This window comes from Stegodyphus dumicola, chromosome 7, assembly GCF_044657685.1.
Source record: "Stegodyphus dumicola isolate Sdum_Otavi_A_Nest chromosome 7, ASM4465768v1".
In the NCBI taxonomy this organism is placed as follows: Eukaryota; Metazoa; Arthropoda; class Arachnida; order Araneae; family Eresidae; genus Stegodyphus; species Stegodyphus dumicola.
In genome coordinates, this window is record NC_140774.1 from 116813386 (window position 1) to 116830542 (window position 17157).

Consider the following 17157-nt stretch of genomic DNA (forward strand, 5'->3'; position numbering starts at 1 on the left):
AAATAGAGAAGAGGTAGTTTGGAACTACAAATACCTATTTGGAATTTTTTGTACTATAATTTTTTCGAAACTAAATTAGCATTTATGTGAGGGGATCTGTATCTGCGTTACTGCCAGTTGCACGCAATGCTTTAAAAAACGTTTTTTGCGTTTTTAAATCTTGTGAAGATTCTTCAATCTGTTTTGTACCTTTACAAAAGTAAAAAGCTTTCTTTAAATTCTAGCTGATGCTACTCGTGCTCTGCTTAACATTTCAGTGGTATCCAGGTCTGTTCATTCTGTACATTCTCTCACAAAATTTGTTTATTTTCACCACTCAGAGTGAGTTTCACTGACTCGTCTCTCTCATTTTCAAAACGGGTTCTGAGGAAAATTGGAGCAGGAATTTTAAATTTCAATGTAATGCTGAACAAAGCAGTTCTCTCACTAATTCCAAAGTCTGATGCTTTTCAATTGTTCGTAACGCTTCAGCTCTAAATTTCGGTGATTAAATATATGCTAAAAATGTGTTAATCATAGTACTTATTCATATTGCAATTTAAATAACTTTCTCTATGATTTTTCAAAATTTTTCAAGCCGTTTCGAGATCTTTCCAAATTTAACATCTTCAGCAAAGAGGTAATTATCCTTCAAGATTTTATCTAAAGTAATCAAAACTGGCTTTAAATTAAGTACACATTGTTTTGTATTTTGCTTGAGTGCCACATTAAGAGATTTTTTTCATACAATCATTGTCATACATCGGTCTTTTGATCAATTCATCTTTGTCTGTTCGTTTCTATCCACTTATGAATGTTATTAGTCAACTCTATTTGCAGGAAATAAACTGGGACACTTATGCAGGTTTAACAATAACATGAGTTATATTTTAATTTTGTAAATACAGTTTAACTTCACAAAGTATTGCTTTTATTCACATTTACATCAAACGTAAAAGTAATACATTGAATCTCTCAGCTCTTAACAAAAAAAAAAAAAAAAAAAAAAAAAAAAAAAAGCTAACTTTACTCTCGGAATACAGCCAAACTAATTTTCAATTTTTTTTTTTTTTTTTTCACGAGCATGCCGTCCTTCTCGCATCAAGCACGTTTCTTCTTCCCGTTGCCAGATACTTTTTCCTCTTCTTTCAGATAAACTGTTTCTTTCACACGAGCATGCCGTTCTTCTCGCATCAAGCACGCTTCTTCTCGTTGCCAGATTTTCTCCTCTCTCCTTTCAGCTATAAGTCGTTGGCTTTCAGCTATAAGTCTGTTCTTCCGGCAGGTTTGGTCGGTAGCATAGAATATGTGCATGACAATCATAATGAAAATTGGCTCGATTATACGAGAAATAGTCTGACCAGTATGTCTAACCGGAGGCAGTAATTTAGTAACAGGTCTTATACTTTGGTGTTATAACGTTTCAAGAAAGAGTCAGCTATATGAAAGTTTTATTCCTATTCTGGTTTTGGTTAATGATGGCTACGGAAATAATAAAACGATGTTATAATGAGTATTTTACTTAAAGCAAAAATCAAAAATTGTATATCTCTAATTAGTCATAATGCGCTCCAAGGCAGCAACTTTGCATTTTTTTTTTTTTTTTTTTTTTTTTTCAAGATGCCTCTAAGAAAATGGATTAGAGCTCATTTCTACGGCTGCAGACAATTAAAGACATTCTGTCGTGAGTTGTTTTTGTGATAGACAGATAGTAAGATTCAATGTATTTCGGGTGTCACATCTAAACAGTGTCTTAAGTTCCTTAAATTTGTCACGGTCAAGCTAGTGGCTTCGAAAATATTATGCGACATCAATAACCTTGATATATTCAAATGTTTGGCCAATTATAAAAAATATCTGCTGAGTATTCACAAGGTATAACCTGAAAAGCCTTCTCTAATTTTTGCCAAATTTGATGCATTAACGGTTACAAAACTACGAATTTTACATTTAAGTTGGTTTCAACTTATGTAATGGCATCAGCACTACGGATACGTAAAATCACTTGTATCTGGTGTTAGTGAAGCATCAATAATTACTATCATTTATTACTATCAATAGATGCTACATCAAATACTAAATGCACAGATCCATCTACTGCGCAATCCCATATGTAACTGTAATTTTACTTGCTTGTGCGAAGTAAAGGAAGTGTTGTAATCGCGAAAAATCCCGGTACCGTATTTCAACGAAAATATACATTTTGACCGGTATCGAATGCAATTTAACGATGTTTTTCCATAACATCTGTATGTAAGGACAGTATAAAAGACTCTTTTTCCCCAAAAGGAATTATAAAACTGATTTAAAATGGTTTCAGAAGAGATTTTTTTCATGGCGTCTGTGCGTACGTATGTATGAATCTATCTCGCATAACTCAAAAACGAGTAGCCGCAGAACATTGAAATTTTGTATATAGGACTGCTATAACCTGTAGATGTGCACCTCACTTTTTGGTTGCAGGCGGCCTAACTAAAAGTGTATAAATAAATATATATACCTCGGCTCAGTGAGCTCAGTTTTTTATTCTTATATCTTGCTAAATTGGGCTTTTTTTGCTTTAAAAATGATTGAATTATGTTGTTCGTCTCTTCCGTTTAAGGTTTTTATGCCTTTAGTTAATCTGCATGCAATATTTGTAGAATTCAACAATTTAAAGTTGCTTAAGTGCGGGTAAACATAATTTGTTTTACTTTAGCAGCCATATTTGTTTACATTTGAAACTTAGAACAGTGAATTCCGCTTCTGCACCTTCAGTGTCTTTTTGCCGGAGTGTGACCAAAAGGAAACTTTTAGTTTTGTGCACCGAAAAATCTGCTTTCTTACCTGCTGGCCGAATTGCTTGTTTTTGCGTAGAAACTAATTTTTAACTGTAAAAAAAATGTTTTTTTAATTGTTTTATCTGTACTTGGTGTTTTATGTTTTTCTATAACTTTCTATAACAATTTTTAATGAATATATTTCGAGTTTTTATGCATTATGCTTGCCACGAAGTTAGAACTGAATTAATTGAAGGGGAAATATATCTCTAACGAAATTCGAGGAAATAAATATTCCGTATTAGCAGCAAATAATATTATCAATAATCTATCTTAGACAGAGGAAAATGTTTAGGAGTAGCGCATACGCATTAGGTAAGCGGCGCTGAATCCTCTATGAAAAACTCTTTCTTTTTTATTTGTTTAATTTATTTTATATATCGTTTTAGATTTATTATAATGTTTGAATAGAACATGTGGCAACGATTAGGTAATTCTTAAAATGATATAATTTTTCTGCATTCTGAACTATAAAATGAATGGGATTTAACGCTGTTAAGCAACTGTCGCGCCAGAGTGTTGCTATAGTAAATAAATACATTGCATTTTAAAGAGTGCATTTATTCTATTGTATTTCATGCGCTATCGACGAAGTAGATTTAATTCAGTTCAATAAGTTTAAATGAAATGCAGGAAAAACGCGTATAATTTAATATTCGGTACAAGGAAGTCATGTGGTGTACACATCAGATTTTTTTTACCATAGCAGCCGTTATTTTTACATTTGAAACTTTGCAGAATAGTGGATTTGCTACCAATCTAGAGAAACTAAGCTTCGCAACATCAAATTAACATCTTCTTTTGTTATTGCGAATTAAATTATGCTTAATCCATTCTGGAATCATCATTTAAGTTATCAAATTATCCCATATATTGACTCAACATAGCGTCCACAACAAATTAAGTCAGTTTCTAGGCCTTCAGTGTCTTTTTCCCGCGTGGGCCCAAAAGTTAAAAATCTGCCTTCTTTCCCCCTGGCCGAATTACTTGTTTTTGAGTAGAAACTGCAATTTTAATTGTTAAATAATTTTTAAATCGTTTTAACTTTATTTGATGTTTTATATTTTTCTATATGTTTAAAATTTTAATATAGATATTTTTAGTTTTTATGTACTTTTTTTACCTTGCGAAGTGAAAACCGAATTAATTGAATGAGAAATATATCTGTAATGAAATTCGAGGAAATAAGTTGAAATGAACAGCAGGAAAAAATGCATATAATCTAATATTTCGTACAAGGAAGTCATGTGGTATACATATCAGATTTTTTTAGCTCGAAGTCTAGATTAAACGCAAAGCATTAAACATACTATTTGATTAAATAAAACAATATTGTATTTCTTTATCTGTTCTTAAATATAGTCTGTTTGGTTTTAAATTATACTATTTAATAATTAAATACTTAGTCTTAGATTAAGGCTTTAACCAGACCGCAGCGTCGCCACTAATATTACTGTTTGATTTATTTGATTATGGCAAAGCATATGAGTAATATCTACACCAGACTAGACGAATTTGGAAGCGACATATTTTCTTTCATTGTACTAACACGGCGTGTTTAAAATATTTCATGATTTTACTTCGATAAAAAGTTTCTGTTTCTTTTATCTAGCATTTAAGATATCCTCAAAAGTAGTGTAGGTTATACTTAATCTTTTATTTTAATATTATTGCCTGCGCACAGGTTCGTAATGGATTGAATGCACATGGAACTGATGGCAGCACGCTAAAATTTTTCAAAAGAAACACTTTACAGTTCTGGAACTTTCCATAAAGTATTCGAACATCTCTTCCAATAAAACAGAGCAAAATAAGTAGTTACCCCTTCAAACTACTATAAACGTAAATGTAGCATAATGCAAAGCACATCAAATGAGCGAAGCTCACGCTGAGGTCTCTGAGTACCGAAGTCAAATCTGAACTAAAATTCGAGAGCTGATGCTTTCTCCAGTCTTATACACATTTCCTCCAGTCGCCGAGAAATCAGTAGTACCTTCCATTTCTCGAAATTACTGTAACTCATATATTATTAAAGTTACATGTAAGAATCAGATACCGCTACAATTACACCTAGGAATGAATTACATTTTTTTCAATTACAAAACCAATTACGATTGTACAGGTACCAGAATAAAATGATCACCAAATTGCCCACTTTTGGCGATTCCTTGCCGACAAAAATTAGTCGCCAAAACCATCTCCAGATTGGCAATATCTCATCAAATCCTCGAGATAGACATTTTCCCCAATTTTAAATGGATCTATCCCTCTAAGCTTATTTTTCCATCCGCAACTTCATTCTTGAGGTCTTTCATGTTACATTATGCAATAGATACTATAATGTTAGGTAGAATTTCACTAAAATTATTTATATAAACATATATACAAATTCCATAACTTTGTCTCCTTCCCAAGGATTCCACTTTCCGGGCAGTACAATCATCTGGACAGAAAGCCACACTTACAAATAAGGAAAATCAATGCAATACTAAAACAACATTTTCATTAAATAACATACAACAAATCAAATATTAAATCAATATAATTGAATGCATGAATTTACGAATTAATATACACATAGAACCATGGTCTTAGTCAACTATTTGATTTATTTACACTATGGGGAATACGTACTGTGGCTAGTCTGTCGTAATGAACAACGTTAGGCTTACAACTTCATGATTTACGGATCCAAACTACCACGTCATTCGGCCAGTTTAAGACAGAGTAAGGACAGTCCAGGACGACTGTAGTTTGGGAAAAAGTCTTTTTCACCGAATCGGATTCCATAACCACACCTGATCCCTTTCGTTGAATCGATGTCTTATAGCTTTCATCTCGTATCGAGTCTTCATCTTCTCCGTCGCCAAGCTTTCCCTCTTGTGATAAACTCTGCATCATTTCAAACCGTGCCTGGAGACCTTGAATGCACTTCTCAGACGATGAAGGCTCATCTAGAGAGCGTCCAAGCAACTGATCACAAGGCAGACGAAGAAAATCTGAGGTGGGGAATAGCCAAGCTGTTTCGGTAAACAATAAACCAGTAAGATTACCAGATCGTGGTAAAGGCCTCAGGATATCAGAGACTTTGCGTCCAAATAGCGCTCCTACATTGGAAGGTAGCACCTTACCTCGGCTGCGTTTCTTTTGTCCTTTCCGGCTCGCATAAACATCGCAAGATTTCCATCATTTCTGCTTAGATCTTGTCTTACTCCAGTAGAACTCTCGAACTCTATGCAAAATCTTCATTATTCGGAAGTGGCTTTCGTTGGACTGCTGCATAATTCTTTACGTAAGCCCAAAATCTGAGATCTTGGAAGTACCCACTGCCATCCGAATACTTTTATTAATCCTATTCAAAACGCTGGTATAAAGCGCCGTTTCAAATGAGGAATGAGTCCCAGTGAGACTAAAACTGTTTTGTCATAGGATTTAGGTCGAAATCTCCTGCCAGATAAACTTCTTATTTGAAGAATTATGCAGCAGTCCAACGAAAAATTATGCAGCGTAAAGAATTATGCAGCAGTCCAACGAAAGCCATTTCCGAATAATGAAGATTTTGCATAGAGTTCTACTGGAGTAAGACAAGATCTAAGCAGAAATGATGGCAATCTTGCGATGTTTATGCGAGCCGGAAAGGACAAAAGAAACGCAGCCGAGGTAAGGTGTTACCTTCCAATGTAGGAGCGCTATTTGGATCGAAGCGAAATACGAGCTGGATTATCGCTTACCGAGACTGCTTGGCTATTCCCCATCTCAGATTTTCTTCGTCTGCCTTGTGATCAGTTGCTTGGACGCCCTCTAGATGCGCCTTCATCGTCTGAGGAGTGCATTCAAGGTCTCCAGGCACGGTTTGAAATGATGCAGAGTTAATCCAATCGCACGCCAAGATACAACTTCAACACCATGTGACCCATTCCCATGGAGGGACCAAACCAGCTCGTATTTCGCTTCGATCCTGGAATAATACCTTTATCTTTCTGGCATGGTCTTCTAGACAGGACGTCGGCGTTTCCATATGATGCTCCTTTAGTGTCACGCACATTTATGTCATATTCCTGGAGTCCCTGTGTCCATCTTGCTATCTGGCCTTCAGAATTCTTGAAATTTAATAGCCAGTTCAACGACTCATGATGTTTGCAGAGCAGGAATTTTCTGCCAGCTCTGATTGTGTGCTGGTCTGTACGAGTTGCTTGCTAGATTGCCTCGAATTTCATGGCATACACTAAGGTGTTCTTTAAATCATTGACATCCGCCATTCGCAGCTCTTATTGTATCTCGGTATACCGGACGCCATCAATGAAATATTGCAGGGACAGGACTGTTCTTGTTTCTGTTGAGAAGACCGGAAAGACGAGATGAGACAGCCTTTCAACATCTTTGGCGAGCTTCTGGACTGTTCATGGCTTTCCGCTAGCAAGAGTTCCACGGAGGTCAGCTATAGTCTTTTAAACACTTCTCCCCAAAGCTCAGCTCCAACGAATCAGACAGAGTTCTGAAGTCTAATTTCTGTTTCCGTGCAGAGTTTGAAGGATATCCGTTGCGTGTGCTCTCAGAGAAATGGCTAAAGGCCTTAGTTACGGAATCCGATCCCTTTGCATTTGTCACTGACAAGTCACTCAAGAGATATGAGTCCTGAACATTTTCCAGGAGGTATTTCCATTTTACGTGAACAGCTTTAGAGAGAATCCAGAACTAACAAATAATTTACAGCTATCAGAATTATTTCCTGCTATCAGTATAGATTTCTTTAAGCTGTCAACTTCTTTGGTGGCAGCAGCAGAAACTCTGTCATTGATGTGTTGTTCGAGAGCTAAAACTCAATCTCTGATTTGTTGTTCCCGGCAGTCGAAACTCTTTCTTCTATTCGCTGTCTGGCAGCAGAAACCACTATTTTTCCAAATTTATTTTCAACCGTGTCTATTGCGCCTTCCATTGCTTCGAATTTATTTTAGATTTTGGTAGTAATTTCTCTTTTCATTTCCTCTTGACCTGCTTCAATCTTTTCTTAAACTGACTTGACGGCCCCTCCCACGTTTCCTTTGACCGCTTTCAATTCTTAAAGGGCTTTCATCTCTTCTATAACAGATTCTTGGGTCACATTCCTCTTCTCTTTAATTGCAGCAAAGAGCCGTTCGAAACGGTATAGTGGTTAGCGTCGTTGGCTGCCTGCTGAAGGGCCAGGGTTTGAATCCCTGAGTAGGCATGTCCAAAAGTCCTCTCGAGAAGTTGGTGGTAGGAGAAGAGGGTTGGCAGACACTCGAACCTGTTTTCCCGGGGTACTATCCATCAAAATTGCGGGCGGAAATGAGCTCATTCGCACTGTCACCTGTAAGGCGCTCAAGACTGTTGCCAGTGACAGGCGTATCTTGCACTCCTCGCCACGAGGAATTTCGTGGGCTTGTGCTGACTATGTCAGACTAGTGAGCATTATCAACAGCAACAACAACGTAGCAAAAGCTGTCCAAAATTGTCTTAGTTGTTTCTCCAGAACCCTTGTTACCAGCATTCAGTCCAACTTCTGACACAAAAGATTGTTGAGTGCGTATGGGGTCATAATGGTCTGACAGCGGACAGAACCGATGATAGCTTGATAAAATTTATTTTTCCAAATGAAAAATTTTCAGTTTTGGAAATTCTTACAAAAGTACTCGAATAGCTCTTTTCAGCATAACAGAATACAATCAGAAGATAGCACTTCAAACTACTAAAACGTTAAATACAACACAATGCAAAGCGCATTTAAAAAACAAAGCTCGCACGGAGGTCTCTCAGTATTCATTTAACACCGAACAAAAATCTGAGCACTACTGCTTTCTTCGGTCTTATTAGATTTCTCCCGGACGACGAGAAACTTCCAGTACCTTCCATTTTTCGAAATGACTGGAAGGCATATACAGTGAAAGTTTACGGGCCGGATATGGTTGCAGTTACATCTAGGAGTCAATTACATTTATTCAATTACATTGCCAATTACAGGTGTACAGGAACCGGACCGAAATGTCGCCAAATGGTCACCAAATTTGGCGATTTTTTCCGAAATGCCATGTCTCACAAATTTTTTTTATAAAAATTAGTCGCCAAAACTATCGCCAGCTTAACGATGTAAAATGGGCCTGACCCTGTAAACTTATTTTTCCGGCCGAACTTTGCTTCTTGAGGTCTTTTTTGTATTGTATTACACAAGAGGTGCTATGTAGTTTTACCTATAATTTCCCTAGAATTGTTTACATATATGCAAAATTCGTAACAATACACATGTAATCATTTAAAAATGAAAAAATATATATATAATTTTTATCAGCGTTTTTTAAAGCTCAACATTTTAAATATATGCCGATGGAAGGTGTTTAAGTACCTTCCATCGGCAATATTACGAATTTGCAATGTATAAAATGTTAAATGATTAAAATCATACTGAAATCATTTATTTTAATTAGTTGATTAAACGCCTTGCAGCAACGTATATTGCGAAAGTAAAATGTTTTTAAAAATAAGTATACCCTAATGTGCAAAAATAAAGGACGAGACGGTTTTTTTCAGTATAACTTTGTACAAAAGCTTTCCAAATAAACACATTTAATACCGTAAGATCCCCAATACGTAAGGACATGAGTAATGTAAGCAACACTTACTAAAAGAGAAATCAGAGGGATAAAAAGAAGTTTATTGAAAAAGTAGCATGGAACGCAATGCGACTGAAGGCCGAAATATCCCTGTGATGGGTGTCCAGAAAGAAACATCCGGTCTTTAATAGGGGATATGATCTCCCCTGACTGCTAGGCAGGTTTCACAGCGTCTGCCCATGCTGAGAATGAGTTGTTGAGGCATTGCTGCCCATTCGTCTTGCAGCGACAATCGAAGCTCCGGAATCGTTACTGGTGGTAAGGTACGAGCTGCCAAGCGTCTGCCTAGAAAATCCCATACATGCTCGATGGGATTTAGATCCGGAGATCGCGCCGGCCAATCCATACGTTCAATATCCTCACTCTCTAAGAGCTGTTCGGCAGCTACTGTGCGATCACATGGTGCATGTCATCCATGAAAAGGAACTGCGGACCCATAGCGCCTCTAAAAAGACGCACATATGGAAGAAGAATCTCGTTACAATAACGGGTCCCGTTGACTGAACCTGCATCGAAGATGTGAAGGTCTGTACGACTACCGAGCATGATGCCTCCCCAAACGAGAACACCGCCACCTCCATACCTGTCCCTTTCAATGATGTTCGAGGGATGATTGCGGCTTCCCTGCTCTCTCCAGATGAGTATGAGATGAGAATCGCTACTCAGACTGAATCTGCTCTCATCTGTAAAGAGTACTCGTCCCCATTCATTGTCTCTCCAATTCTGGTGTTTCCGGCACCACAGAGAACGCCCTTTTCCGATGGGCAGGCGTTAGAGGTACACACCGTGCAGGGCGTCGTGCAAACAGACCACCACCATGCAGTCTTCTGGCCAAGGTAAAACGCGATATCGGTCGTCCAGTCGCCTTTGTCGTGTGTCTAGCGATTTCTCCCGCTGTCTGCCGCCTGTTTCTTCTGGCCTGTAAGGCAATATACCGGTCATCTGCGTGTGTGGTTCCTCCTGGACGACCACTATTAAACCCCCGGATAGCTGTTCCTGTAGTTTGAAATTGTCTCCAAAGTCGCGAAACGATGCTGTGAGCAATTCCGAACTCTGCAGCCACACTTGTCACACTGCGGCCTTCCTCCAACTTCCCAATGATTCGACCTCGGGTAAAAGCATCCAGATGTCGTCTAACAGATTGATTATTCGCCATTTCTCGCTGAGGCAGCAACTCGGTGTGATTTTAACTGCTATACGGCGTGCAATCTCTTTGCCAGAAATACTGATCTTACACCGACAACATGCTTTATACTACTCAGACACTCCCCCATTACGTCTACCTGCATATCTGCGCATGTGCTACCGTACATCACCTTACTTAATCTCCTGATTGGCCTTTCTGTCCGCTCTGCCTCTTCGTTCAGCTAATATGCTAAGTTTTCGACTTCGTCCTTAATTTTTGCACACCAGTGTATATATAAATAAAGCATAATGAATAAAGCAAGCTAATGTTGATTAATGACAGAAACGTTCACGTCAGAAACGCGCTTGAAGTTATCTGAGTCTCTTTTGCATGAAATTCTGTATTTTTCTGCCTAAATAATGTTTAACAATTGCTTAGAACATCAGGGATGTCTTTACCTCAAGGCTGATAGCTGTCGAGTTCTGCTTGTGTATTAACACCAAGAATTAGATCATTATTTAACATCTAAGCATAATAAAATATCTCGGAATAATACAACCAAAGCTGAAAAATAGGATGTGTGAAATAATTTTTCTATGTAAGAAGAAAAGTGCTGAAATAAATAAGTCTTGAAAAAGTTTTAAACACAACTTCTTTAAATTCCACATTTTGGTGACAAAATTCAAAAATATGTTTTTTCATTTCAATCTGAATTTAGTGACAGCATTTTAAATATTATCAGAGAGTATGCATGTGAAACGTTTGCCCGAATTTCCAGAGAAATTTTAATGTTATGTTAAAAACTTTAAGCATGATACATATATTTAAAAATGTTACTATATTACTAATTTTAAATGACAGAAAGCTGTGTAAAATGTATTATATTGTAAATTATTATATATTATTATTATATTGTAAATTTAAAAACGAAAGAAAGACATTTTAAGTTGTACTTACCTTATAATATGTGGAAAATTAAGGTCCGTCCATACGAGTACGCTCGCGACGTAGTTGACGCAACTTTTTTGACGCCGGCGTAAATTCGCGTGACGATGAAGACGTAAAATAAAATGTAAATGCGCCATATAAATGTAAATGAAGCTAACGCCTTTTTTCAATATTTAACATTTTAGAGAGTCTTCAGCCTATGCTTAAGAACAGGTCTATCAATATAATGTGATTTTCTCTATCATATTCTCTTTCTAAGGAATTATTTTTCCCTTCCTCCTTCCTTTCTTGAAATTTTTTTTTTTTTCGGATAAGCAAGCTGCTGCATTAGAAACAGCGTATTTAACACATGTGTCATAATACAAGTAGTTGTAGTGAGGCAAAAGAAACATCTGTCATTTTTTCCACAAAGCTCTTTTTATTTTTTTTATAATTGCAGGTTTGGGGTTATCTTTAAAAATATGGTTCTTTCATTTGATGAGTCACTTTCGAAAATAGTGACTGAAATGTGATTGTCCTCTTGTTTTCTTTTGTTGCCAGGCCTGAGCCTGTAAAGTAAAATCGAAAATGTATGCGTGTTTGGGCTGTTGCTAGCAGATTTGCATAATAATGAAGCGAAAATCTGTGACGTTATTTGTTTACTTCTTTCGCTGTTATGGATGATACTTGATGTGACAGATGTTAAGGTAAATTTTACTTCAAATTGCAGATAAGGTGGAAGCTATTTGCGTACGGAGCATGTCCCGTTGTTTTGATGAGAAATATCGGAAACCTTAAAAGAACTGACATAAATTATGCATGTATATATAGCGTGTTCAAAAAAGTTTTGAACCGCCCTTTATTTTCGCAGTCTTGGTCGTAGACATATACTTTTCAGTTCAAAAATGTTTTAACTGACGCAAATATTCATGTTCTGGCATTTTTAAATATAAAGAAATCAGTTTTATAAAAATTACGAAATCTATCTTTTATATGTTTCTCCAGTTCTTACTACTTGTTAAACTTGACTCCCACCTGCCAAAAGTTGATCGGGATATTTCATTTCAATACTTGTGATTTTTGACGTCCTTTTCAATTTGCATTGGGAGAGGATCGGTTAATAAATAAATTAGAATAATTTGAGGTTGATTTTTGTTCCATTAAATACCATTCAATGTTATTGTTTTATGATTTACTAGTCTTTTCGCTTAAAATTTATTTCGCTTAAAATTCTATTTGTTATGCCGAAAGAAATTTCACGTAAGTAGTTTACAAGTTTTCAAAGTCTAAAAATATGTTATTAAGATTCTCACGAAGTTTTATTACTTTGGATTCCTAATCTGGTAATCTTATAAACAATTCATTGAACTGCAAATATTTTTACTGAAGTTTACCAGTGTTTTCTATAAGAAGAATCTACACAGCTGATCAATAAAATTGCAACACTAAGAAAGCAATAATCTGGCGAACGTCAAAACCACATAAAAGGAAGAAAAGGTTGTGATATGCAATTAATACTTCAGCTTATTTAGACAAAGCAGGAAGGAGAAACGACATCTAAAGCACTGCATAAAAGAAAAGCTGTCTAGTGGATTTCTCATTCAGAAAGCATATTGTAAGGTCGGAGGTTGCTCTGAATATCGTATTATGCGTCGAAAAAGGAAGTAAAAGCGCTTACTAGCAAATGTCTCAATTCGACAGAAGCAGGATCGTTGCGTATCGAGAGCGTGGATTATCGTTCCGTGCTATCGCCCGTCGCACTGGTTGACATCTAACCTCTGTTATGTGAATATGGAATCAATGGGTTTTTCAGGGTCATACGGAACGACATGCAGGATCTCAACGCCCTCCCATGACTAATTTTCGAGAGGACAAATACATTGCGAGGTCAGCCCTGAAAAACCGTACAACCACATCACGGACCATTAGTCAGGAAATGAGCATGTCTGCAGCACGCCCAGTATCAGCTCGTACGGTGCGTCGACGTTGGCAGCAGCGTGGAATATCAGTATGGAGACCATTAATTCGGCTTTCCTTGACAATGCAGAGAGAGATGGCGACTCTGGCGCGCCGAACGACAAAGCCGGATACAAGTGTGACACAATGTCGTCTTTTCATTCGAGTCCCGGTTTTGCGTGCAGTAATCTGATGGCCGTGTACATGTGTGGAGACACTGAGGAGACCGCACGTGGGTTGTTTGCATTCGATATCAGCATACCTCGTGTAATTGTTTGAACAGCCATTGGGTATAGGACACGCACATCTTTAGTTCGGATTGACGGTAATTTGAGCGAAGATCGGTACATTTCTGACAACTTACGTCTACTGGTTCTGCCCCATCTTCGAGGCCTGCCAAAGGCCATCTTCCAATAAAATAATGCAAGACCACATGTTGCAAGTCGCCTTCTGACCTTCTTCGAAACACAGGATATTCGATTGCTTCCCTGGCCTGCACAGTCTCCAGGTCTGTCACTCATTGAAAACATCTGGTCATGGGTTGCTGAGAGACTGCCCCACCACCCCTCTAAAGCTAATATGGTTGATGACGTGTGACATAGACTTGAAGCAGCATGAAATGAGTTGCCCGTTTCCGTCATCCAAGCCAAGTTCGACTCCACGCCTAACCAGAAGGCCTTTTCAGCTGTCAGGGGTAGTAGCTGTTTCTACTAATTCGCATACTTGTAAACCCGCAAACTGCATATAAATTTAAACATTTTGTCTTCATGCCATACTGTTTACGTACAATAAATATATTTTTTGTATTTGATTTTCTTAATGCTGTTGCAATTTTAATGGCCAGCAGTGTATAATATTATTTAAATAAGATCTCTCTTTTGAGAAATAACATTATATTAATCACTATAATTTGCATGGAAATGCTCGTTGTTTAATCTCTGAACGTCAGAAACCTCTTTTAAGCGGATGATTATTTTTAACTACGTGTAAATGCAAACAATTTGCTCTTCAGTTTGTGTTCGGCTTCTGAATATAATTCTTTATTTTAATACCATATATCATTGTCAATTTTTGCCATGCGGGATTTAAACATTTCGTGAATACAAGATTTTCTTGAATAAAAATATAGAGACCAATTTAATGTATAAAAATTTAGATATCATATTTTATATAAAATAAATTTTGTTCAGAAATACAGAAATATGAATCTTTACGTCATCTAAAACATTTTCTAACTGGAAGTCTATATCTAAAATCAACAATTGCGAAAATAAAGGCTAGGCAAGAATTTTAAGGGTCGTTCACGCTAGGGTTTATCTGAGCTAACGGAGAAAACTGACATAACCGACCGATCCCGAAAACCAATTTTTCTCCACAGGGCAGCAAGTTGAAAAATCTGAACTGCAAGTATAGCGGAGCTAGTCGATACATGGAACTGACTCCGTTAGCTCAGATAAACCTCAGTGTGAATGTCCCTTTATTGACCTTGAACGCCACTGGGCAGGCTCCTGACTTAAGGTATACACAAGTCAGGCCTACTCAGCGGAAGACTTAACAGTAGCTACCGCCCTTGCCCAGCGGAAATTATTTTGTATATATTCGCAAGCAAGGTTAGGTTAGGTTAGGTTATTTAATTACGGCAAAGCCTCGAGGGCTATCTGCCTAAGGGGAGGGATGCCTTCTTGGAGGACCTTCTACTGGAAACTGGCTCGTATGGGGAAAACCACGAAAACACCCATGCGGCCAGCCTGTTCGCGGGATTCGAACCTCAGAAACGAACTACAATGTTCAGCGACTTTACCGCTCGGCCGCTGGTGGACCATATTCGCAAGCAAACACAAGTTACAGTAACCAGTTACATAAATGAAACATAGACATCTTTGCACTACTGTGCGACGTGCGATTAAATGCATGTAACGCTCATGTGATTTGCTGCAGCGAAGGATACCTTCAACTATTCAGAATTAACATAAAAGAAGAGTCCTATGAAGGTCAAAATAGTCATTTGTGCAGTCTTTTAAATATAATAGTCATAAGTATATTTAAATATAATATTCATGAAAATCTATAAAAGGTCCAAAAAATGTTCATAATAAAAATCTCGATGAAACTTTGTATAGTTCACAAGTAAGAGTTCTTTGTTTGTCAATGTTCATTATTCACAAGATCGTAATCATTATGTACACATGTAGGTCCAATTATATAGTTCGCAAATAAAAATTTTGAGCCCATCAAGGTTCATAAAGTAACGATATAAATCACATAATCACTATCATTACATAGACTTGTAAGTTCAATTGAAAAAGGTCTAGGCTTTGACATCAAAATTAGAACAGTTTTTAGTTACTTGGCAGGCATGTCACATATGATTAGTTCCATATGCCCATTGTGCATTTATATAACGTAAATCATTTTAAATAATAGTAGATAATAATCCATTTTTCCATTATGACATGACACTACCAAAACAGTTAGTGAGTTCACTTAGGTGTCATAACTATCATCGTCAATACCGATTAAGTAATGACAATAAAATAATGGATACCAAATTTCAAATAAATACTTACATGTAGTCAAGAATAATGGAATTCAAACAGAATTATTTAACAAATTAATTAAAGAAAATCAGCAAAATCAATCTCAAATTACAAATTAAATTACTTAATTGAGATAAATATTACCTATAACACATAAAACATTATGAATTATACAATAGAAAATACAGAATACAAGCATACAAAACTGTCATAATTACACAATAATAATATTTTAATTAGTTAAAATAATTTCTTAACTGCATTTTCAATTAGGCTTGGTAAACCGGGCATCGACGCGAACTACTTAGCATGATCAATATTGTCTCCAGTGCCTGCTTCTAAATTAGATCTTATGTAATTAATGCATGATGGTCTTTCTTTACAATCAAAAACGTGCTGTTCATGCGTCTAAGCACGTTGCACACAGTGGCGCGTAGCCTTACAATTTCTTATATGATGACTAAAGCCCGGAATCCAAAACATCTCATTATTCTAATATTATTTTCTAAAAGGACAGAAAGAGAAACAAATAAACATTCAACCACGAAATCACAAGTCCATTAGATACCGTTTATCAATCTTCAGCACCCAATTCTTAGCATTATCAGTGCTGGAGAAGCTAGTAACATAAGACAACTGTGATTTCGAAGTAAAGTTAATAAGTGCATCAAAAGTTGTCGTATGTCCTCCTCAGAAACTTGAGGGGGCAAATCAAAAATAATAATTGAATCAAACTGCTGTTTAGATACACGAACTTTAAAACTACCTTCTGAACGCAAGAATACGCAAGAATTGAATCTTTGAGTTTTACTTGTTGTTCTAAATTGACACAGCCAGTTAATATGTCTTAATAGTATGCATGGTAGTAATTTGAATACCTCGCTTTAAGGGGTTAACCAAAGAGGCTAATTTTAGACGCAAATTCTCAGGTAAAGAAGATGATTCTTTTGAAGATACTTAGTATTACGTTTTGTATTCTTTTTCTTAGTATCCAGATGTTCCACATACGCTTTTTCAGTATGTTTCGAACCAACGCACCAGAAGACTGAGGGAAGGATGATTGAAACATTTGAAGTGATGCTAACCCTACCACAGAGGAAGATGCCTGAATAATTTTATCCTTTTTCTCTACCAGATCGGTTTGAACATCTTTATCTAGCCCTAAATCCTTTGAAACATCGTTCTTT

At 36.7% G+C, this 17157-nt stretch overlaps 1 protein-coding gene across 2 annotated transcripts in view; it reads right to left on the reverse strand.

Annotated features, from left to right (window-relative positions):
* The window catches only part of LOC118186223 (glutamate receptor U1-like), a 79933-nt gene extending 68114 nt beyond the window's left edge, over positions 1-11819 (reverse strand). The window contains exon 1 of one of the 2 annotated variants that reach the window (XM_035356301.2): positions 11508-11819. The gene's annotated coding sequence lies outside the window, so the exon portion shown is untranslated. The remainder of the gene's footprint in view (positions 1-11507) is intronic. The other variant, XM_035356298.2, reaches the window with a different exon arrangement.
* Between the last annotated feature and the right edge of the window lie 5338 nt (positions 11820-17157).